The sequence below is a fragment of the Podarcis bocagei genome, assembly GCF_964188305.1.
Source record: "Podarcis bocagei genome assembly, chromosome: 12".
Classification (NCBI taxonomy): Eukaryota; Metazoa; Chordata; class Lepidosauria; order Squamata; family Lacertidae; genus Podarcis; species Podarcis bocagei.
Genome location: NC_138137.1, coordinates 18136613 through 18159709, shown reverse-complemented (window position 1 = coordinate 18159709; position 23097 = coordinate 18136613). Strand labels below are relative to the sequence as shown.

Below are 23097 nucleotides of genomic sequence, written 5' to 3'. Positions count from 1 at the left end.
TGAGGCCGCTTGGTAACTCACAGCACCTGGTGGCAAGAGCTGGGAAGGGATAGAAGGTCAGCATTTCCCTTCAGCAACTCGTTTCCCACCTTGCCGCGTTTGGCTTCTTGCTTCCTGATCCTCGGACCTCGGCTTCTTGACTCCTTGCTTCTCAACCCTCGGACCCTTGACTTTGTGACTCCCTGCTTCCTGACCCTCGGACCCCTGGCTTCTGGACTCTAGTTCCTGCTCCCACCCTGCCATCTTGCCCCCGGTCCTGGCGTCCTCAGTCGGGACTTCAACTGCCCGCAGACCGGACCGTGACACAGAGGTTTTCCTTCTCCTAGATGGGCTACCTTCCCATGTTAATGAGCCCCATCTGCCCCTCACTCCCATCTGCAGCTTTTCTGCTCAGTCCTCTGTAGCCTGCCTTTGGTTGTTATGTATCTTATCTAGCTATAGATTTCTGTGGAGACAAACACACACACATACATACACATGCATGCCCCTGCTATAGTCTCCTTACCTGCAATTTGCATTTAAAAAGAAGGATCCTTGGGAAGTCTAAACTGGATTGGGACTGGATTGGGGGCCAAAAGGTCTGATCTGCCTGTTCATGTTTATGCAGGCCGAATGAAACGCTTCATCCCTTTTGATGGCACTGAGAGGGTAACAAAAGAAGGGTTAATGGAAAGTGCCAGTGTGGTGTAGTGGTTAAGAGCAGTGGACTCATAATCTGGTGAACCAGGTTCGCTTCCCCGTTCCTCCACATGCAGCTGCTGGGTGACCTTGGGCTAGTCACACTTCTTTGAAGTCTCTTAGCCACACTCACTTCACAGAGTGTTTGTTGTGGGGGAGGAAGGGAAAGGAGAATGTTAGCCGCTTTGAGACTCCTTAAAGGTAAAGGTAAAGGGACCCCTGACCATTAGGTTCAGTCGTGACCGACTCTGGGGTTGTGGCGCTCATCTCGCTTTGCTGGCCGAGGGAGCTGGTGTACAGCTTCTGGGTCATGTGGGCAGCATGACTAAGCTGCTTCTGGCGAACCAGAGCAGCGCACGGAAACGCCATTTACCTTCCCGCCGGAACGGCACCTATTTACCGTATCTACTTGCACTTTGACGTGCTTTCGAACTGCTAGGTTGGCAGGAACAGGGACCGAGCAACAGGAGCTCACCCCATCGCAGGGATTCAAACTGCCAACCTTCTGATCGGCAAGCCCTAGGCTCTGTGGTTTAACGCACAGCGCCTCCCGCGCTGAGACTCCTTAGGGTAGTGATAAAGCGGGATATCAAATCCAAACACTTCTTCTTCTTCTTAAGACTTTCTGCTTTCAGATTCTTCTTTCAGGTTTAGTGCTCCCAAGGTGCCCTTGGCACAATGCCGTCATTGGTCTACCCCACCTCCCAATACACAGGGTCAGGGCAAGATCCAGCTATGCTTTCAGTGGCCACCACATGTTTACTCTGACCACTGTTGAAAAGATGCCAGGGCTCCATCAGGGAGGGCAGTGCAGGTGGGTTGGACCAGTGTGGACCAAAAACCTAGTGACCTTGGCCAGTGTCCAACCTGGCTGACTGCTAGCTCTGGGCCTGAATGTTCCTGTCGGAGGGAAAAGAACAGGAGGCTGGAAAAGCTCCTTTGCCTGAGGTACAGTTCCCATGTTACCTGAACAGTGGGGTGGGGGTGGGGCACTGGGATGCTGCTGCTTCCGCCATGAAGGAAGCCATCATGTGGATGGGCCAGCAGTTGTCAGGGTACCTTCCTGAGCCAGCATGTCTTCTGGTTACGGTCTGCAGGCGAACTTGGCAGAATCCCTTTAAAATACAGGCTTTCGTTTGCAAGGGGAAAAAATATTAGGAGGCAAATTAGAGTTCAAGCACTTTAGGTCAGTTTGATTGGGAGTTATGCGGCACCCAAACAAAAGTGCTTATAAAGATGAATCGAGAACTTTAAATTCTATCTTTAAATCAGAGTATTCTGGGCAATCAAAGGTTTCCTTATCACTCCCCAAAATGACCTGCTTAGAGAAAATTGAAGTGCTCTGATGGTTCGGATAGCTCTACAATTCATACCCCCAGAGTAGTGATCACCTTTACATTTAAGCACTTAATTTAAGAGCTTCAGTAATTTTAAATTGCTGTGTGCCACTCAGAGTGACAGACGGTGACTTGAGTGCTTCAGTAGTTTCAAAACACTTCAGCGCACACTTGAAATGTATTTTTCTACAGAGATTTATGGAAAACTGGTTCAGATTTTGTGATTAACACTGAAAAGTGAGAAATTGAACCATAACACACTTGTCAAAATACAAGGGAGCTCATCTAGGGGGCTGCCTCAGTTCCTTCAGATCGGAGAGCAATTTTCATGTTATGACTAGGGTTGCCAAGTATTTCCCCAGCAAGGCTCCTGTGCCTTCAACAGTTCCAGAGCAAGCAGAACCCCAGCATGTGACGCTTTTCTCCCAAAGGGGTTTGCATGCCAGAAAAAACTGTCCGCTGTTATAGCAATTATTATAAGGTTTGGCTTTTAAAAGGCGAGTTCTTCTTCCTTTTGAAACAAGATACAGTGGTACCTCACAAGACGAATGCCTCGCAAGACGGAAAACTCGCAAGACGAAAGGGTTTTTGGTTTTTTGAGTTGCTTCGCAAGACAATTTTCCCTATGGGCTTGCTTCGCAAGACGGAAACATCTTGCAAGTTTCTTTCCTTTTTCTTAACACCGTTAATACAGTTGCAACTTGACTTCGAGGAGCAACTCCTAGCACGCGGTGTGGTAGCCTTTTTTGAGGTTTTTGAAGACTTTGGTGATTTTTGAAGCTTTTCCAAAACTTTTCCGAAACCATGCTTCGCAAAACGAAAAAAATTGCAAGACGAAAAAAATTGCGGAACGAATTAATTTTGTCTTGCGAGGCACCACTGTACCTGAGTAGCATGTTACAGAAATTCCTATTTGAATGTCTGGGGTGTTCTCCTCATTTTCTTTAAATTTTTATCTAGTACCTCCTTGACCTTGGAAACGAGAAAGTGGGGTGATATGGAGTTTCTCTTCCTCCCCTCTCAGCCTCCCACAAGTCTCCAAATCTGCTTCAGAAGATTGTAGGGCCCTCTGGAGTAGACTGGAGGGAGAGGGAAAACTGGAAGTCCCATTGCTCAAACAAATTATCATTCTGCAAGCAGGTGGGAATCATTGTGGAAATTACTTGCTCTGTTTTATTTTTGTGCAAGTGAAAATCGGAATAGGGATGGTTTGATGTTGTTCAGGTTCCAGGAGGATGCACCCAAAACAAAACTGTTTGCACCTCATTTGCCTTATGCAGACAGTGCTCCCAATTACAATGAGATTGACTGTACTCATCATTTTCTAAATCAGCGTATAAGTTCGCATATTCAAATCTGTGTCCTCGTTTTTATGGCTTTGGGGCCAATGCAGTAGTAGCCACCCTATAGTCTACTGCAGCAAAGGCTGTTGCTGATGCAACAGATGTCAAAGAGATAAACAACTACCTGACATCTAAAAGACATCTGAAGGGAAGTTTTTAATGTGTGACATTTTAATATATTTTTAATCTTTGTTGGAAGCCGCCCAGAGTGGCTGGGGAGGCCTAGCCAGATGAGCGGGGTACAAATAATAAATTAGTATTATTGTGCTCATGACCCTTTTTTGTTTTAGAGAGGGGGGCATCCTATGACAGCAGCAAGACAAGGGATGGCCACTTAAGACTGTCATACACCTGGATTTTCCCAACATTACCAGGATTTCAAAGTCAGAACTGACGTCCAGGGGAGATTTCTGAAATATGGTGCTTTGTCCTGGATCTTAGGCAAGTCAATTGAAAAATTGTGAGGGTTTTTTTTGGGGGGGGTTACACCTTTTATGTAAAAAAAAGAGTTCAACAACTTTGGGGTTTTCCTAAAGAAAGGTAAGCAGTTTTTGTGGTGTCCTGGGTTTTACTTTTTGAAATATATGGCAATCCTCCTCCTTCATTCTCTCACACAAGCACAGAGGGAGAGAGTGCTAATGGTGGTAAAATTCACCACTGCACTGCTTGGCAGGATGCACCCCGAAGTAGAAATTCCCTCTCGTAGTATTCTGTCAGTGCTAGCAGTCCACAACTTGGGGCCAATCTGGTACTTATATTTTTATTACATTCATATACCACATTTATCTTCCAGGGATCTGGAGGTTCTTCTCTTCCCCATTTTATCCTCACAACGACCCTGTTAAAGCTAAGAGATGGCGACTGTCCCAAGGTTGGGTGTGGATTTGAACCCTGGACTCCCAGGTTATAGTCCAGCACTCTAACCATTATGCCACACTGGCTTAACCTTCCATGGTGCACAGATTTCTGTACAGGTAGAAGAGACTTTGCTAGTAGAGAGGTTACTTGTATGGAGCCTTCCTCAGCCTGGTGCCCTCCTGGTTTCTGGGCCTACCATTCCCATCATTCCGTGTTTTTTTTTAAAAAATATTTTTTTTAAAAAAATACTTTTTATTGTCATTTTCCAAAAAACAAAATAAAACAATCTTTACATTCATTCTTAATGTCAACTTATTTACATTGCGCTAAATTGCGCCTCGACTTCCTTCCATTCCAGTTGCGGTTTTCATAATATACATCTCCTCTTACAGTTTCTTCTGCTTTTCTACACACATCACAAGAATTATCCTAGTCCTAGTTCTTAAACTTCTACAGTTCAATTCTATATATGTCACAAATTTACTCCATTCTTCTGTGAACTTTGACCCTTTTTGGTGTCGAATTTTATTTGTCATTTTTGCTAATTCAGTATATTCAAAAACTTTTTGAAAAAATATAAATATTTTATTGGTTCTTACAAAAACAAATTCAAAATTATAAAGAGAAAAAACTTTTCCTATATCCATATATGAGATTCTCTGAATCTCGCAACTTCCCGCCGTCCCCTGCATGAGTCCTTAAAACACTTTTTCTAAAACTACATATCATCACATTCTCCACAGTTTTCATCTCTCTGAATTACCCATATTTTTTATTTCTTTACAAGTTATTTTTAAAGTCCAGCCAACGTTTTTATTTGTTTACAATGGTCTCCTAAGTAAATTATAAATTTCCCCCATTCTTTTAAAAAGTCATTATCTTCTTGATTCCTGAGTCTCCCAGTCAGTTTTAACAAATGTTATTTAAAACATTTTTTTCCAATTCATTGTATATCAATTTCCAGAAAGACTTTGTTATCTTTTGTGACCACCACATATGATAAAAGGTACCCTCCTTTTCTTTACACTTCCAACAAATATTCAACTTGTTTTATACATTTTGGATAACTTAGTAGGAGTCAGATACTACCCGTACATCATTTTCATATAAATTTCTTATACAACATGCTGTGAATTTCAAATCTGTTCTCCATAGCCTGTCCCAATCTGCCATTTGTATGTTATGTCCTAAGTCCTTTGCCCAGTTTTCCATTCCCATCATTCCTGACCATTAGGCCATGTTGGCTGGGGTTGATAGGAGTTGCGGTCCAAAACATCTGGAAGGCATCAGGTTGGAGGAAAGCTATTTTGCAGAGATCAGATTTTGCTCAGCAAGATGATGAGCCCTTCAAGTCTTCTGTGTTAATGCAAAAGATAACCTAGTAGTTATCTGCAGATCTGATTTCACGGTGACTGTAAAAAGCTACTGTGTTGTGGGAAAACTGGAAAGCGCTCATCCAACTTCTGTCGTCAGACACTGGCAAAGGGTGATGTTTTAAGGACATGCTTAGTTTTTTCAAGCATGACAAGACACATGGCCCAAATCTTTCTGCTTGCTTACTTCTTGAGATAAAAACAAATTGAATGTTTTGTGTTCAGAACTAAGTTGAATCCTGTACTCTGCTGTGGTTCAGTTACTTCTACAGTATCCCAGGGAATTGATGGGGAGCAGAGGTTATTTCCTACATGTTCATCCTTTTTTTAAAGGTAGGATTCGTTTCCAAGGAGTTGCGTTGATACCTCCTTTTTAGTTGAACTGACCTGCTCCAAACTTTACTATCGCTGTGTGTTTTCATCATGCTTTTCTGGGCTGAGACTCCAGTTCTTGAAGGAATGTTAGCAACATTTTGTTATCAAACTTGTTGAAAATTGCAAAGAAGTCAACGTAATAAAAGCACAAACATTTAACTCCCTAGCTAGTGGTCAATCTAATTTATTATCCCACCAATGTTTTTTAAAAAGGAGGATTTGAAACTTAGATACTTACACGCCTGGAGCAGACACTTAGAGAATAATCTAAATTCTTCTTCCTAAATGCTGGCAGCTAATATAACTCTGTATCCACAGATTTATTTCGCTTGTAATATATTAGCCTTTTCTAATGCAATTTTGACAAGGAGATTCCCATCATTACCACTGTGGTGCAGTGGCAGAGCGTTGGACTAGGATTGAGGAGACCTGGGTTCGAATCCCGATGCAGCCACGAAGCTCATGGGATCACCTTGAGGTAGTCATAAACACTCAGCCTAACCAACCTCACATGGTTGTTGCAAGGACAGTAGAGGGGGAAGACCACTCATGATATAGTGCATAGAGTGTCAAACTTAAACTGAGCAGTCCAGACACACACCCATTCATGAAACTTGATGGTTGACCACAGGCTGGGAAATGGTGCTTGGCTCAACTTAATCGATATAATGTTGTTGTAAGGACAAATATGAGCAGCGTTCAAAACTCCCATTGTTCTAGGTGCATTTTGCAACTAGGAATTTCATTAGCATGAGCAGTTTCTGAGCTCTGAGCACCTAAGATTTCGGATTAAAACTGCAGAGTGGAAGGAAAGGAGGACTTTTTTTCTGCGTCCCTGTTAAGTTGTGGGTGACCATATCAGACGACACAGCGATTCTCCAAACAGCTCTTGTTTATTCACAGGCCAGAACAGAACTGAACTGAAGGGTTCAGCCAGCCTGCTTATATAGAGCTCCAGTACAACGTAACTGTAACAATTTTCTGTAACTATCCAATCACTGAATGTCACTTTTGATCCCCTATTTGCATATGTGGACCTCAACTATCTACAGTACCCCCCTGCTGGCCCAGGGTGAGAACTTCAGTACATAACAGTCCCCACTTCCAGCTACTCTCTGAAGACTGGAGAAGAGACCCTCTTAAGAATATTAGGGGGTGGGCAGGGGAAGGACTAGACTATGTGAAAAATGAACATAATGTTTTAGCTGCAGTTCATTCATTTTCAGCTCCTTCCAACCTAGCAGTTCGAAAGCATGTCAAAGTGCAAGTAGATAAATAGGTAGGGAAGGTAAACGGCGTTTCCGTGCGCTGCTTTGGTTTGCCAGAAGCGGCTTAGTCATGCTGGCCACATGACCCGGAAGCTGTACACCGGCTCCCTCGGCCGGTAAAGTGAGATGAGCGCCGCAACCCCAGAGTCGGTCATGACTGGACCTAATGGTTAGGGGTCCCTTTACCTTTCTGGAGGGCAGGGCAGCATCCTTGGGCATTTGCCGGGATCCCAGCAGATAGTTTGCTGGCACAGACTGCTTTCATTTTCTGCTACTGCCCCTGAGATAGCACTGCTCTGGGGCATCATGGAACTCTAAAATGGTAGGTAGCTCCCAGCCGCCACAACCAAGTAAGTTTAATGGGGCTCTCTTGACATACAAGGGGACCCGTCACACCTAGAGGCCTGTGATGAAACAACTAAGTAGGTTTACAAAATTCCACAATATAATGTATACTGGATTAGTTCAATCTAAGAATAGATTGGGATGAATATTTTATGTTGTTTATGTCTGACTTTTCTTTTTAATGTACTAATATAACTTTACTGTTAAAAATAGATTTTTAGAGGCAATGCGATAACAAGTACAGGTTCAGCCAACTTGCTGCCCTCCATAATCAGGCCCAGCCGGCATAGACCATTGTTGGGGATGATGGGAGTTCTAGTGCAGCAACATCTGGAAGCCACCTCTGGTGTCGTGGATAGTGTTGGCTTGGGAGACCTGGGTTCAAATCCCTGCTCCACAATGATGCCAAATGGGTGACTCATTGTTATGCATTGCATTTATATCTTGCTGTTCTTGCAGGCATCACCCATGGTTCTCCATTCCCTTTTATCCTCGCAACAGTCTTTTAAGAGTAGGTAGGGATGGGTGGATCAGTTTATTTCCAACGTCTGCCCATTCATTATGTGTGCCACCCCATTTCTGCATGAATCTCTCTCTCTCTCTCTCTCTCTCTCAATCAATCATAATAATAATTTTATTATTTATACCCCATCCATAGAATCATAGAATCATAGAGTTGGAAGAGACCACAAGGGCCATCGAGTCCAACCCCCTGCCAAGCAGGAAGCACCATCAGAGCACTCCTGACATATGGTTGTCAAGCCTCTGCTTAAAGACCTCCAAAGAAGGAGACTCCACCACACTCCTTGGCAGCAAATTCCACCGTCGAACAGCTCTTACTGTCAGGAAGTTCTTCCTAATGTTTAGGTGGAATCTTCTTTCTTGTAGTTTGGCTGGGTTTCCCCAGCCACTCTGGGCAGCTCCCAACAGAACACTAATAACAGAATAAAACTTCAAACATTAAAAACTTTCCTAAACAGGGCTGCCTTCTGTTTGTATTTAAATATGTATTTTAAACACAAACCTAAAATGCATTCTAATCGCAAAATATTATTTCACTGCATATTTCATCTCAGTGTACACATTTCTAAATATATCTAATCTTAAAATATACCTTTTTTAAAAAAAGAAAAGCAATTTTGTACTCTTATTTCTTTTTTTGAGATGCGCATTTCATTACAAAATTTGGAGAAGTAAAAAATCCGAAGGATAGTTAACATTCCAATCCGCACAGTGGTTGGGGATGGGCATAGATGAGGTACAAGCGACACTTGTTTTGTCCAAAGGTTATATTCCAGACCCCTGCACACATTGGTGGAGAGCGCATGTGAGCCTGTTCTGCCCTGTGCCTCTTTGTGGCATCTTTATGATATTTCAGGGCTACTTCTGGGTTTGATGCCATGCACGTGTGTGCAATTGCGTGTCATTCAGACACGCCTAAATAGGTTGTTGCCTGTAATTCTATATTAGAATCCATATAAACTAATTTCCTAAATCCTCCCTAGAGCTTTGTTGGGCTGAGAGAGAGTGGCATGCCCAAGTTTATCCACATAGGTAAAAAAAGGTAAAAGACCCTTGAACGGTTAAGTCCAGTCAAAGGCGACTATGGGGATGCTGTGCTCATTTCGCTTTCAGGCTGAGGGAGCCAGCATTTGTCTACAGACTGCTTTCCGGGTCATGTGGCCAGCATGACTAAACCGCTTCTGGCACAACAGAACACCGTGATGGAAACCAGAGCACATGGAAATGCTGTTTACCTTCTCGCCGCAGTGGTACCTACTTATCTACTTGCACTGGCGTGCTTTCAAACTGCTAGGCTGGCAGGAGTTGGGACAGAGCGACGGGAGCTCACCCCGTCGTGGGGATTTGAACTGCCTACCTTCTGATCGGCAAGCCCAAGAGGCTCAGTGGTTTACCCACATCCCATTTACCTCATCCAGATAGTTCAATGGCTGCACAGGGATTTTATCCTGGACCATCCAGGTATTTGTCCAATCCCCTAACCTTTGCTTCACCAAACATGATACTGAGCCAGTCCCTATATCTGAGATTGACCTACCTCATAGGGTTTGGTTGTAAGAGTTTTTGCAAGCTGCCTCAAGGAACATGGGAGGGTGGTTTAGAAATATTTCAAGTAAAACAATGTACAGTATATAAGCTGGCCTGTGCACTTGAGCTCGAAAGGCAAACCAGATGGTATGTGCTACACAGAGGTAAATGGCTCAAATGAGCCAAAAACCCCAACATTTTTTATTTTCCTGTCATTGGTTTTCTAGCATAGGTGTCCCTAGCCTAGTTCCATTTGAGTGGCATTTTATCAGAGATAATCTAAAACCATGGTTGTGAATGATACGCCTTCCTTTTGATTAATTGTTTCATTCATATATTATTATTTTTTGTACCGTTTGAGGCAGCCTAGATAGGGAGATAGCCCTGGGATGTTCACTATTGTGAATCTTAATCGGTAGGGAATTGACAAAAGTGACAGAGCTGAAAGAAATTTGTACTTATCAGCAGAGACTCCCACTCCAAAAAAATAATAATTTCTAAGCAGTGTCTGCAAAGCGTGTTCTCCCTAGCAGAGAGCACGTGTTGCGGTTGGGAACAGGCCACCCTCCAGTGACTAGGCAAATTTAGTTGAATCCCGGCCATTTAAATGGTTAAACTGGGTTGCTGGGGTGTTTTGATTGTTGCCAATTCGGAGGAGGGGTCAGAGTCTATATATACAGGGGCCAGACGTTGGCACGGCCTCTTGGCCGTTTTGCATCGGATCACATGGAGCACTGGGACAATCTTCTCATTGTCTGGTTACATTTCTTTATTTCTTTATTTCCCCTTTCTTTTAATCCTCTCTAGTCCCTTAAATAATTTAATTCCCCCCTTTTCCTGTTCAATTTCCCACCCCACCCCTTACCCTGCCCTGTAGGAAGATTCTCCCTGTATCTGTGGCTTGCCTTTCCCAATAGTGAGAGAGCCCCCGTTAGGGGCTTTCTTTCGCAAAAAGGTTTCCCCCATTTCTCTTGTTGAAATTGTGGGGCTAGTCAGGGCTGTTCCCAGCTTAGCTGGTATCACTTTCGTTTATAGTATCCCCGAAGGTTGGCTTTATGGCTCCCTGTGCCTCCAAGGACTATGAGCACTCTGTATATGCTCTTGAACTATGCTGTTTCTGAACAAGTTTATTTTCTTTAAGTTTGTTTTGCCCTGATAGAGGCGACTGCCATTTTGAGATGAGCCATTGTGGCTTAGTGGCTAAAGTGCAGGACTAGGACCTGGGAGTTCATATCCCCCTCTTAGCCATTGTTATAACAAAACAAAACAAACTGCTCCTTATGGGCTATTCTGTTGCTGGGCAGTTCGGCCCATTTGTGATAAAAGAACTTTGGGTTTCTTGAAGGGGTGCTTCCCTCTAAAAGGGCAAGCAGGGGTACCTGGACAAGCTGTGGGCTACCTCAACTCTGCTATTTCACTGGAAACATTTATGCCTGGCCTAGCAGGTGATCCTAGGGCTTTGCCCTAGAATTCGATGGCCTGGAAGCGTTTCCGGCCTGAATAGTGTCCCCATGTGGTCCATGAAGCATTGGTTTCACTGGGTCAGCGCATAGTGCCGGTAATGCCTAGGTTGCAGGATTGGTCCCTGTATGGGACAGCTGCATGCTCCCCCATGCTCTACCTGGACACTTAAGTCCTTTTGGTGGTTACCTCACTGCGAGGGGCGCCATGTTTGCAATATGCAACTGGGAGAAAGCACCTTTGCGTGCCCGCATTGCAGTTTGCTCTGTGCGTTGCAGAGCACGGCGCTGCACGGGCTGCAATTGCATTGCATTGCTAGGAGATTTGCAGTTGCATTGCACGGAGGGTGTGTAGTTGCATTGCACGGAGTGTGTTGTTGCATTGCACGGAGTGTGTAGTTGCATTGCACGGAGGGTGTAGTTGCATTGCACGGAGTTTGTTGTTGCATTGAACAGAGGGTGTGCAGTGCACGGAGTGTGTAGTTGCATTGCATGGAGTGTAGTTGCATTGCATGAAGGGTGTGTGCATTGCAGGGAGTGTGTAGTTGCATTGCATGGAGTGCGTGTGCATTGCAGGGAGTGTGTAGTTGCATTGCATGGAGTGCGTGTGCATTGCATGGAGGGTGTAGTTGTATTGCACAGAGTGTTTTTTGTTTTGCTTTGGTTTTTTGCATTGCACGGAGTGTGTGTGCATTGCACGGAGTATGTAGTTGCATTGAACAGAGGGTGCAGTGCACGGAGTGTGTAGTTGCATTGCATGGAGTGTAGTTGCATTGCATGAAAGGTGTGTGCATTGCAGAGAGTGTGTTTTGCATTGCACGGAGTGTGTAGTTGCATTGCACAGAGGTTTTGTGTGTGCATTGTACGGAGTGTGTAGTTGCATTGCACAGAGCGTGCTTTTTGCATTGCATGGAGAGTGTGTGCACTGCACGGAGTGTGTGTTGTTGTTGTTTGTTTTTTTTGTTTTTTTTTGCATTGCACAGAGTGTGTGTCTGAAAAGGAAGCTGGCTTGGCGGCAGCTTGGTTGGGACTTCTTTAGGGGTTCTGGCCAGCGTCGGCCCTGTAAATTTACATATCATGATGGCTGCACAAGATGCCCCCTGCCCAAGCGGGGGCTGGAAGCTGGCAAGCAATAGCTCAATACCTTTTGCCCATATTCCCATTTTATTTAGGGATCCAGTTGGATATCGTTGCTAAAACATACCACTTGGCTATGGAGAAGCTGTCTGCCTTGAAGGAAGTTATTTTGTAATACTTCCTCTGTAGCAAGTGATGCTTCACCAGATCCGATCTTGCTGGGTCACTTAACTAATCTTCCCACTAGGCCAGGCTGCCTAGATTTCACCCCTCCCATATCCAAGAATCTCCTGAGGAGTCTGCTGATTCTCCAGAGAGGAGGAGGCGTGTTCTGGTCTCTACTTATTCTGCTCCAGCACCAAGTCAGTCAGTCAGTCAGTGTCGGAGAGGGAGAGAGACTGAGTGTTAGAGATCATGTGTAGAGATAAGGTTGCTGCTAAGGGCAGCTGCAGATACTCAGTGCAGTGCAGCATTTATTTATGCTTAGACCTATTAAGCTCTGTATATAGTTTGTATAGTTGTAGATAGAATAAAGAAGATATTCTACAGAGCTGCTCTCTGAGTTGTTTATATACTCAGACTCTGCTGTACTCTGCTGTGCGACGACTGTCCTTTTGTTGGAGTGAATCCGGTGCTCACAACTCTAAGCTGTGAGTCCACAGCACTTTGACCTGTTCATGTGCAGAAGGTGGTCTCTGGAAGTGCTACCCAGCTCGCCTAGCCCAGTTGGGGCTGAAGTGGATGAGTCCAGTTGGTGGCACTGGCTCAAGGGCGATGCTGACAGAGGTCCCCTTACCTTTGTGTATGCCTACCAAATGTGGTGAAGGCAGATATCAGGCGATGGTAGCAATTCCTGAATGTATGCAATAGTAGTTCGCCATGGCAGGATACCTTGAACCCGCTCAGGGATTTTCAGGTTCATGCTGGTGCTGCTGGATCTTTGCCCTTTGGTTTTTATTTCAAGGGCTGCTGGTGTGCAAAGCTATGGCCTCAAGCCTGGTGTGGTGAGGCAATCATGTGACATAACTTTTCTTGAGTTTTCCCCATTGTAGTAGCAGTTCACATGTGGCCCGAGGAGTTCAGTGACCATTGGATCTGCTTTTGGTCTGATAACCAGGTGGTGTTGAGCGTCTTGGCAAAACAGTCCTCATGCTGTAGCACAGTCTCTGCCCCTCCGCGCATGCTTTCGAGCTGCACCACTTAAGGTTTAATATTGTGCTTTCTACTCTCCAAATTACGCTGACACTATCCGATTTTCAGATGAAGCGCTTCAGATCCTGGGCTCCAGACTCAGCTATTGCCAGACTTTTCCAGTCTTGTGGCATTTTGACAACAATTAGTAATTTCAGAGAGCGGCAGCTTCCATTTCCCCTTCTGCTTTTACCTCTTATGGGAAGGCCTGGATGGATTTCTTAGCCTTAAGCTGGCAGTTCTTGGCCATTCGGAAGAATTTGCCCCCATCCTCTGAGCAGATCCTGCAGTATTTGGTCCACCTGCTGCAGATTGGGCATGCGGTTATAACTATCCGAATTCAGTCCGCTGCAATGTCTGTTTCATTGAAGCTTTATTTTTTCAGAGACCCTTGTATAAAGTTTGCAGTGCGCAGGGCCTTGGAAGGTTGGAATAGGCTCCAACCTCATAGGACAGTGGGCAGGAAGTCGGTCAATTTTTACCTATGCAGTATCTGCAACAAGTTAAAACTTGTCTGCGGGTTAAAGATCAAGGTGAGACTCCTTTCAGTAGTCCATTGCATTTTCGCACTGAGGGTTGGGGAAATGGTTGTTGGAGCCAGCACGGGACCGAGATTCTGGAGGCTTATTGCTTCAGGACTTTTCCTTATCCTTTGGAGCTTGTCATTAGAGCTGGTAACTCTAAAACAGACTTAGTGGGCAGGAGTGCCACAATCAGGCTTCCCGCCACAGGTGAGGAGGGCCCTTGCCCGGTTATGGATAACAGAATATTTGGCTTTTTATTCCCTGGGGGCTGGCCTGCTCCTAGTGCATGAAAATGGGTTCCCGTTAGCCCGGCATCAATGTGCTTACGTCGTGCACCAGTTATTAGAGCCTGTGGCTTGCTTACCGCTGAACACTCCTCATTCCTTACGATTAGGTGCTGCTGCAAAGGCTGCACACTGGGGGCCTGTCAGTAGACAGGATTGTGAATACGGGTCATTGGAAGTCTGACGCTGACAAGGATTATATCAGGAAGTGTCACAGTGATGTCTGTGCTGATGCTTGTCTGTTGTTTCCTTTTTTCATAGGAGCAGCGGTGCACATTTGGGCCACAGCATTGTACACTAGGCTGGCAAGCATGTTGACGGGTTTGGACTGGGGCGTCATCTCAGTCTTCCTGCCCATGTGAACATATACTGGATGTCCAGATGGGGAATGCTTTGGGAGGAGATCCTTCCTTTGGTGCGGTCGAGTGTGACCTGTGCAGGTCCTCCCGCAGTGCTGGTGGTACAGCTGGGCGAGAATGTTTGCTGTCTTCCTCCAGCATAAGTTTGCATTCCTGCATGCAAGAGGGCTTGGATTGAGTTGATGGCAGCTCTCCCTGGACTCAAAATAATTTAAGGCATTGGTTCAAGGTGGTCTGGAGGGGGGGTGGGAGCACCTGTCCCCTCCAATGCGCAAAGATGTTCCATTAAGGGAATCCAAGGATTCGCCATGCTTTTGTCGACCCCTTTTGAGGGCTAGGGCCATGCAAGAGTCCCTGGGAGCATTTGGGGTGAGCTTGAGTCTGATCCTGGTTCATTCCTCCCCCATGCTGTTTATTGGAACTGACGATATGGTGGGGCCCGGTCGTCAGTGCTGCCCTGCTGAGGTCAGGTGCAGCTAGTCGGGAACCAATGCCTAGACAAACTACCACCGAGCAGGCCAGAAAGCATGTTAATAAGGCGGTGGATAATAGAATAAAATAAATAAAGTGAATAAAATAACAAATAAAATAAAATAGGTCCTTGCTTTAGGTGGTTCTGTAATATTGCACCCTCCTAATTTTCTTCAAGGCTATTGCCCTCTTTAGGGCAGATGGGGTGCATCTTTCCCCTATGGGGAACGACACCTGGCGGGATGCGATTGCCTTGGGATTCATTGCTCCCCCACAATGTTTGCTGGTACTGACGATATGGTGGGGCCCAGTCGTCAGTGCTGCCCTGCTGAGGTCAGGTGCAGCTAGTCGGGAACCAATGCCTAGACAAACGTACCACCAAGAAGGCCGGAAAGCATGTTAATAAGGCAGTGGAAATAAAATACAGGTCGTTGGAAATCGAATGCATTCAAAGATTATGTTCGTTAACATTATTGGTGTCTTACAATTTTTGCTTGTTTCATCTTATTTATCAGGTTTAGCGGTGACCCGTGTTTGGATTGTGGGGCACAGTATCGTCCATTGGGCTGGCGTCGCAGCACGGCAATCTGGATTGGGTCCAGATTTCGGCTTTCCTCCACATATTCGCTTGTCTTGGCTGTCCAGACGTGGGATGTGCTGGTCGGAGTTCCTGCCAAGTATCCGGAGGCAGTTGCTCTTGGAGGGGCCGCCAGCTGCTATTGTGGTGCAGCTTGGTGAGAACGACCTGGTGCCCATGGACTGTTTGTCACTACGTGCTGCAATTTTGGGTGACCTGGAGACGCTGCGTGCAATGGTGCCGACAGCGAAAAATTTTTGGTCAAAGCTTTTGCAACGCTGCGTTTGGAAGGGCAGTCGTTGCCCGGCTGCCACTGAAAGGGCCCGAAAACGCATCAATTCTGCTGTGGTCAAAAAAGTTTTGGAGCTGGTGGCGATGCAATTTCCCACCCCGAGATTCTTTTTGAGAGGCCATCCTTTTTTCCAAGCTGATGGCATGCACCTTTCCGCTTAAGGGAATGAGGCTTGGATTGGTGCGGTGGTGACCAAGCTGAGGTCTTGGTTGGGGCTGTGAGTGGTTTGGCGGTGAGCTGAGGGCTCCATGGCGGTTAGGCACTGGATAAATTGGTGCTTGGAGGGGTAAGTGCCTACCCCTCCAAATGATGCGAATGGGAATTCCGTTAAAGGAAATCCAGGGGCTTGCCATTCTTTCGTCCTTGTCCCCGGAGTCGGACTTGGGCCGTGCAAGCCCCACAGGAACATGAGGGTGAGAAGTAATGGTCTGGTGCCCAGCTTTATTTCTCACCCAATACTTGTTTCCCACGCTGGCTTCCGCTGGTATCCGGAAGGCCAGCTCTGTCCCTGAGGGCAAGGACAGATAGTCGGAACCAGTGCCTAAGCAACCACTCACATTTTTGTATTTGAATAAAGTTGTGGCCAAAATTATGCCAAAAACCTTAAACAAAAATTGATGTGTGAAGTGTGAATTATTGGGGGGCTACTGTGACTCAACACGCAAAGCGTGTTCTCCCTAGCAGAGAGCACGTGTTGCGGTTGGGAACAGGCCACCCTCCAGTGACTAGGCAAATTTAGTTGAATCCCGGCCATTTAAATGGTTAAACTGGGTTGCTGGGGTGTTTTGATTGTTGCCAATTCGGAGGAGGGGTCAGAGTCTATATATACAGGGGCCAGACGTTGGCACGGCCTCTTGGCCGTTTTGCATCGGATCACCCGCCCTCCCTCCCTTTAATAGGGGGGTTTTTTATTTAAGCTGATCGCTTGACCTTGCTATGCCTGTCATGGTGTCGTTCGCCTTGGTGCGGGGGCACGGTAGGAATTTTGCCATCTGGCTGATTGGCTGGTGCCATTTGGTTTTTGCCTACTGCGTAGCAATCGTCACAACTTGTAAGGTTGGCGGTTAGGCACTGGTTAAATTGGTGCTTGGAGGGGTAAGTGCCTACCCCTCCAAATGATGCGAATGGGAATTCCGTTAAAGGAAATCCAGGGGCTTGCCATTCTTTTGTCCTTGTCCCCGGAGTCGGACTTGGGCCGTGCAAGCCCCACAGGAACATGAGGGTGAGAAGTAATGGTCTGGTGCCCAGCTTTATTTCTCACCCAATACTTGTTTCCCACGCTGGCTTCCGCTGGTATCCGGAAGGCCAGCTCTGTCCCTGAGGGCAAGGACAGATAGTCGGAACCAGTGCCTAAGCAACCACTCACATTTTTGTATTTGAATAAAGTTGTGGCCAAAATTATGCCAAAAACCTTAAACAAAAATTGATGTGTGAAGTGTGAATTATTGGGGGGCTACTGTGACTCAACACGCAAACGCTTGTGCCTTATCACAGAGAAGACACTGTAGTTAATTTTGGACCGCAGAACCAATTAAGGCAGAAAATAAAACATTTAAAATATGTTTATTTCTCATTTGAACTTTTTTTAAAAAAAATAGAAGTCCTAATTTAACAGATATATGATTTCCCTCAAAGTAAAATTATCTATGATCCATTTCCACCCCACTATTCCTAAACATCACAATTTTGATAAGTGAGGGGAAATCCCAGTATTGTGTTTGGCTATTTAATCTTGGATTAGCTTCTCAGAGCTTTGTTTGTCTTTTTCTATCTAGGATAAACTCTACCTTATAGCAGTTTTGTCTCATACCTGGTGCCAGGGAATAGCAGGAAATAGGAAAGAGTGACCAAAACAAAGGACACTGAAATTCTTTGGGCAAAATATGGAAGGAAGGTGTAGTGGTTTGGAGTTACTCGTGCGTAAACTGTCCCCTTTTGGAGCTTGGCTGCCTGGGTTAAACCGTCCTGACTGCACAGCCCATCTCAGCGTGGCTGCCTCAGTCGCTCGCAGAGTCTGTCTGTGGGCGTTTCTTAAACCGTTGCCAGCATAAGAGTTGTTTGACTCCCAATCGTCTCCGCCTCTCATTGCGCGGGAGTCTCCTGCGCAAGGAGGGCGTGGGAAGTGGAGGACCAGGGCTCTCCTCACTGACTTCCAAGGAAGAATCCCGGAGCCCTTCCACCTCTTCTCCCATTTGCTCTCCTGGCTCCTTGGTGTTACACTGATTTCCTTCCCCCTCCATCAAGCTGTGTCTCCCCCTAGTGCTTGTTCCTTCCCCTGCAGAATCAGAGAGCCTCTCCTTCGCCTGTTGCTCTGATGTCAGTTTCCTGACAGAAGGAGAGACACTATATGGCATGTCCAAAATGGCTGGAGGCTTCTCACTCTTTTTACAGCTTCTAACATATCATACTCATATAACAACATGTGGAAAATCATGGGGGAAAGACATCACTAAGCATCACTAAAATATAATGTGCCAGTAACTGACATTAGGAAATTCGAGACTGGGGATAGGTTTGGTTCATGTAAGAACGCTATATTTTTATACAACTTGTATGAAAAGACTGGGCCTCCTTCTTCCTCCCATGTAAAACATGGGTGCTCGCTGACTGCAAGGGTGCTGATAGGGGGCTGCAGGAGGTACATACCTGTCTTGCCCTCTGGACCATGGGTAGGCAAAAGACCCGGGGGCCAGATCTGGCCCAATTGCCTTCTAAATCCGGCCCACGGTCGGTCTGGGAATCAGCGTGTTTTTACATGAGTAGAATGTGTCCTTTTATTTAAAATGCATCTCTAGGTTGTTTGTGGGACCTGCCAGGTGTTTTTACATGAGAAGAATGTGTGTTTTTATTTAAAATGCATCTCTGGTTTATTTGTGGGGCATAGGAATTCGTTCATTTCCCCCCGCTTCAAAATATAGTCCGGTCCCCCACAAGGTATGAGGGACAGTGGACCGGCCCCCTGCTGAAAAAGTTTGCTGACCCCTGCAGTCTGGACATTCGGCAGCAGGGGGAAAACAATTTTGAATACGTCTATTCTTTTCTGTTTTTTCTTTTTCTTTTTTGAAAAAACCATTTCCTTCCCATTTGGAACAATAGGCAATGGACTATACCACTTCCAGTGTGGTGTAGTGGTTAAGAGCGGTGGACTCATAGAATCATAGAATCATAGAATCATAGAGTTGGAAGAGACCACAAGGGCCATCGAGTCCAACCCCCTGCCAAGCAGGAAACACCATCAGAGCACTCCTGACATATGGTTGTCAAGCCTCTGCTTAAAGACCTCCAAAGAAGGAGACTCCACCACACTCCTTGGCAGCAAATTCCACTGTCGAACAGCTCTTACTGTCAGGAAGTTCTTCCTAATGTTTAGGGGGAATCTTCTTTCTTGTAGTTTGGATCCATTGCTCCGTGTCCGCTTCTCTGGAGCAGCAGAAAACAACCTTTCTCCCTCCTCTATGTGACATCCTTTTATATATTTGAACATGGCTATCATATCACCCCTTAACCTCCTCTTCTCCAGGCTAAACATGCCCAGCTCCCTTAGCCGTTCCTCATAAGGCATTGTTTCCAGGCCTTTGACCATTTTGGTTGCCCTCCTCTGGACACGTTCCAGTTTGTCAGTGTCCTTCTTGAACTGTGGTGCCCAATCTGGGGAACCAGGTTCACGTATCCGCTCCTCCACATGCAGCTGCTGGGTGACCTTGGGCCAGTCACACTTCTCTGAGGTCTCTCAGCCTCACTCACCTCACAGAGTGTTTGTTGTGGGGGAGGAAGGGAAAGGAGAATGTTAGCTGCTTTGAGACTTCTTTGGGTAGTGATAAAGCGGGATATCAAATCCAAACTCTTCTTCTTCTTCCTGGGGTGGGCATAGTTTTCTTCCAGGTTAGGGTGCATGCCAGGGGATTTTGGATCCATGCTCTGCTCCTGCACACCCTTAATCTGTCCATGGACACCCTTCTTTTGTGCCCCTTGAACCAGCATTTTGCATCTGGTCCCAACTAAAGTTCTAGCAAGCAAAGGAATGAACAAGCAGAATCAGGAAGTTTGTATCCGAGATATAAATGTGCAATCCATCAGTTTCTTATAGGCAGTAATCCTCCACAGTACCCTGCCCTGCCCTGCAAAAAGTGCTCCAATTATATTGGTGTAGGAAACACAAGCTGATTTTCATGCCTCTTACCTGGTGGTGTATACTGATCTGTTCTCATTTTAATGAATGTATTCGTGTCTGTACACTGTTCATGCAACACACTACAGCGGTGAATGTTATACTGGATTGGAAGAACTGTAGACCTGAGTATAGCAGGAGTTGGGGGACCCGTGTTTCACTGCCCCCAGCATTGCTGGACTGCAACTCCCTTCATCTCTGACCATTGGCTATACTGGCTGGGACGGATGAGAGATGGAGTCTATCAAAATCTGGAGGGCTATGCACCTTTTACAATCCTGGAGTACACAGGGGGGGGGGGAGACACGGGGGGGGGGACTTACAGAAGACAACAACCCACAATTGACTAAAAAATGCTTTAGTTTTCTTTTTCAGATGAAGGCATGGTGTATATTCGCAAAAGAAAATTGCAGTGCTTATTCCACCCTGATCACTAAAAAAAGGTCCAGACCATTCATTCAAACAACATGTCCTTACTGTCCATTCTATTCTGTTTTAATTAAAATTCCTTTTCTATCATCTGAAGTTGAAATGAGAAGTTATAGTCAGGTTGTTAAGATATTTTTGTCATTGAAATATGTGAATTATATACTAGACGTTGCAACATCAGATTTACTTCATAGAGAAGCCTGTATTTAGCTTGACTTCTACCCCTGGTTCTGTTGCGATAAATAGATGTTGGCAATGCGTGATAGATGTAAAGTGAATAATAATTTAATTGTCATTTTAGGGTTTTTTTTTAGAAACAGCTGTAAAATCCCAGAATGACAATTTTGCTTCAAATAAATGAGGCTGATCATAGTTGTTACAAATTCAAATGTGATAAGAGCCAATTACTGAAAATTCACGTGATTGTTCAGAGCACTTAGATATATGACAGTTTAAGTAAACACTAGAGACTGAAACAACTCCATTAATTGCAGCTCTGCATTTCAGCACATGGTTAGCTGTCCCACTAATATTCACGTAGAGTACCGGTATTTAGAAGGGAAGTAACTTAACCAGGCATCCTTTAATACAGGTAAGAGGAATCTGTGTCGCTTCAGCTATGGGGACTCCAACTCTCATTGACCCCAGCCAGCATGGAATTATGGGAATTGTAATCAAAGAACAACTGGGGGTCGACACAGTTCCTACTCCTGACTTTAATGCATCACCTATGCTTAATAATGCTTAACATTTGATTTCTACACACACACACACACACACACACACACACACACACAATTTCTACACACACACACATTTATATCCTGCTTTCTCCCAGTGCAGGACCCATGGCAGCTCACAACATAAACTGAAAAAAATACAGTTAAAAAAACACTGATTGCTTTTTAATAAACATTTTTAAAAAGCAATTAAATAAGTCATCGTACTGAATAAGAGGCAACGAATCAGTCACTATCTCTGTTGTCTTTTTGGCAGCTACTCTTTCAACAAGCCTTTAAAAGTTGAGGTTTGAATTCTAATTGTTTTCAATATGTTTTTATTTATTTTTTTGGGCTTGTTGTTTACACCCTGGACCCCTATGGGAGGACGGGCTGGATAACAAGCAAGCAAGCAAACAAACAAACAAAATGGCGTTCAAAGCCCTTCACATTCATTATTGTCCTGCCATCCTTACAACAATCCTGCTGTGAAAGTCAGTATTATTATTGCCCTTATTGCAGATGAGGACTGAGGTTCAGAGACAGTGGCTTGTCTAAGACCACCTAGGGAGCCAATGGCAGGGACAAGATTTGAACAAAGAAATGTGTGCTTTTTAGCCAGTAGAGAATTCCACACCCCCCCAAAAAAAAGGCTAATGGCAGGGACAAGATTTGAACAAAGAAATTTGTGCTTTTTAGCCAGTAGAGAATTCCACCCCCCAAAAAAACAACAACAACAACACAGAAAGGGGAGCAGAAATTGTTGTTGTTTGCCTATTTGTCCATGTCTAGAACAGAAATCAATAAATGACTTCCCTCCCAATTTGCATGGGTTTCCTTTGCGTTGAAATTAATGGTGTGCCATGATGTAACAATCATGTAATGAAGTATGTGTTTAACTACATTTTGCCAGTAGATTGAGTGAAAAAGAATTGGATAAATGTGGAAGAGAAAAAATGTTAAATCACTGCCCTTTCAATCATTAAAAACACAGCATATTAATAATGAACATACAAAATCACTATGCCTGGGTCTCTCTAATGGTATGGAAAAGAAGAGCAATCTAGGCTTTCCCCAATGTCTTCACTACTAATTCCCTTACAAGCATACCCCATGACTGCCATGGCAGCTCAATGGGCTGAGAGGGGTTACTTGTGGGCTCAAATATTTTTTTACGTGGCAGGGAATCCAGTCCCCACTGAACAATTGAGTATAAATGTAGGTGTGATGGACACCTGAGCTAGAGCAGAGTCGAGTGATGCAGCGTCTCAGAATGCTGGAGCCGCTCGCTCTCTTGATTGGCTGCTATTCTGCCAGAGTGCTGGAGCTGCTCTCTAATTGGCTATCGAGACCTCTAGCTGGAGGCGGGGTGGAGCCTGAACTTTGGGAGGGAAAATAAAAGGAGCAGTTTCTGAGAGAGAGTTCAGATAGTTGAAGGGGGTGAGTTGGTTCTGGTCTGTGCGCATTATCCACTCTGAGGAAAATACCTGCGGCTAGAGAAAGGAGTCTCTGAGCTTATATTGGAAGACAGTGTTCAGTGTCATGGGAGAGTATTCTGACAGGAGTTAACTGGGAGGCTGAGTTTGAGCAGAAGAAGTAGAAGCTGTGAGGTTACAGTCTACTTAGGACTCATTTCAGTCAGGAGCTGAGAGATCTTTCAGAAAAGGAAGAATTTCAAACCAGTTAAGAGGGGTGTGGGGACCCCCTGGTCTGTTACACTGCTAGAAGTACCTCAGGAGTGTGATTATTAAAAGGTTGGGTAACTGATGGAAAATAACCACCTTGGTTAGGAACCAAAGTATTAAGCTGTGCATTTAGCTTGTTTAATAACAAAAGCATCAAGCTGTATAAAACCTATACAACAACTAAGTTAAGGAACTGAAGCAAAAAGTCCAAATGAGCTAAGCGTTTACCATCTAG

General features: G+C 45.1%; 1 protein-coding gene across 6 annotated transcripts in view; it reads left to right on the top strand.

The window, feature by feature from the left end:
• Positions 1–23097, top strand: part of RBMS3 (RNA binding motif single stranded interacting protein 3) — a gene marked incomplete at its 3' end in the record, with an annotated part of 773357 nt that overhangs the window by 86188 nt on the left and 664072 nt on the right. For 2 of the 6 annotated variants that reach the window (XM_081164684.1, XM_081164683.1), the window contains exon 1: positions 22592–22625. The exons of the other annotated variants lie outside the window; for them this stretch is intronic. Of the gene's footprint in view, positions 1–22591; positions 22626–23097 lie in introns of those variants that run through there. 6 annotated transcript variants of the gene reach the window in all.